Here is a 2,445-nt window from a genome sequence, read left to right as displayed (position 1 = left end):
GATGCTGAGGGGGAGATTGTGAAGTTTAAGGCCCGGTTGGTTGTGCAGGGTTTCGCGCAGGTTCCGGGGATGGATTATGGTGAGACTTTCTCACCAGTGATGTGGACTGAGTCGTTCAGGCTCCTGCTGGCACTTGCTGTGCAGCTAGACCTGGAGATTCACCAGATGGATGTCGTAGGGGCGTATCTTAATGGGGAATTGGAGGAAGAAATCTATATGAAGCAGATACCGTGGTATGAGGATGGGACGGATAAGGTCTTGAGGCTGAAGAAGACGCTCTATGGCCTGAAACAGGCAGGCCGAGTCTGGAACAGACATTTGCACACTGCTCTCGTCGATCTGGGCTACACTCGTTTGTTCACGGACTCATGTGTCTATGTTCAGCGCTTAGACAACCAAATCTCTATGATCACATTCCACGTCGACGACTCCGCGATTTTCGCCAATGATGCTCACATGGACCAAGTCAAGGATGAACTTAAGTCTAAGTTCGACACACGCGACCTTGGTGAGCTACATCATTTCATTGGGATTAAAGTAATGCGAGATCGTACACACGAGTCCATCACCATCTCCCAATCATCCTATACCCACGAAGTCCTCGAACGGGCTGGGATGGCCGACTGCAACGTCGAAGACCTACCCATGTCGCCCAAGAGGAAGCTTTCCCCATTCCCTGGCCCCCGTCCAAACTACCCTTACCTCACTATGGTCGGATCACTTATGTGGTTGGCTATTAACACCTGTCCCGACATCGCATTCGCCACTCAACATCTTGCCCAATTCAACACGACATACGGACCTGATCATGTTCATGGTGTCAAGCGTGTCTTACGTTACCTTAAAGGCACTGTCAATTGCGGGATTGTGTATAGGAAATCCAACTCTGGTTTCGCTGCCGAAGGTTTTGCTGATGCTGACTATGCAGAAGACTTCGATCGCCATTCCATTACCGGTGCCGTGTTTGTTATGTCTGGTGGACCGATTGCGTGGACGTCGAAGAAGCAGGGCACTATCGCCCTTTCTACGTTGGAGGCTGAATATGCTGCTATCAGCCACGCTGTTCGGCACATACTTTGGCATAATATGCTTATGGCGGAACTAGGTTTTGAGGCCCCGCGCCCATTCAGGCTTAACAGCGATAATCAAGGAGCGATAGCGTTGTCACGCAACCCTCAGTTCCATGGCCGCAGTAAGCATATCAATATCCGTCATCATTTTATTCGCGACCACATCGAACGTGGAAATATTTCTATTTTTCACATCCGTTCTGAAGATAACTTGGCTGATATTTTTACTAAACCGCTTCCAAACCCCGTTTTCACCAAATTTGTTTCTTCACTAACGGACGACGTCATGACTTGAGGGGGAGTGTTGTTTGAGCAAGACATGACGACGCGCCGGTATGCATATCATGCCCATATCGGCTATCCGATATGATACCCTTTACCATGTGTTTCATGTTTCAGTGTTGATTGCCTTCCACATGTAGTGCTGTCGCGTATCTCATTTTCTTATCACTTTTGTCTGATATCTGTGTTATTACTTTAACTACTTATACCGCTGTGCGGTTACAATATCAAGTCGGTTGTTCCCTGTTATCCGAGTGTCCCCGCTGAGAGCTACATAACAACAAGTAGGCAAGTGTATTCTACATTGCCTTTATCTATTCATCTCCTTACCCACAGTAGTTGTGCCCTGGACAGGGCTGGTTACACCACAGGCTGTGGACCATAGGGGAGGGTCATGGGGACCCGGGAGTCGTCCCCTGACACCCCCCCAAACTTTGTAACGCCAGCATCCCCTTCACTTTCGAGCACTATCGGCCATATGAATGACCTCTCAATGGCAACGCTACAGACGGAACACTCGGTCGACACCACCAAAGGAGCGGCTGAGGCGAGCTCTTCAGCTCCAAAGAACGTCTAGACTTCATCGTAAGTGCAGGTTCTGAATTTATTTTATTGTTCCCTTTATCTTTAGTATTATATACGGCTTCTAACGATTAATCCCTAATTCGTAGATGCGAGTCGCCAACGTCACAGGAGGGTGACTGTAAGCGATAAGCTTACATAAGCGTAGAGAACCGTATATAAGCTAGAACCTTAGTAGATAGGAAAAGCAGAGATCTTGTATTTTACACCCCTAGTGTAATATCGAGTTCGACTTTGGTTCAGCGACTTTCGATCACCCTAAGATTTCGTGAGTCCCTTAACCACCTGAACTCAATCGCCGGCCTCTGCCAACGGGATCCGATGGTTGATATTACGCAGAGGTGGTAACGGAGTCTCGTCAAATGGTTTACAAAGCTCGGCTGCCTCGTTCCTCAGCATCTCCCTTAATTTTTCCAAATCCCTTTCGATCATTACCAATCTCAGTGATGGGATCACTACGGAGTCTTCTCCTTTTAATGCTTCTGGCGTTGCTGAGCCTATACGCAAACGT

Source organism: Cantharellus anzutake (assembly GCF_015039405.1).
Source record: "Cantharellus anzutake strain C23 chromosome Unknown EI90scaffold_81, whole genome shotgun sequence".
NCBI classification, from domain to species: Eukaryota; Fungi; Basidiomycota; class Agaricomycetes; order Cantharellales; family Hydnaceae; genus Cantharellus; species Cantharellus anzutake.
The sequence above is the reverse complement of the archived record's forward strand: the minus strand, read 5'-3'. Positions refer to the sequence as shown.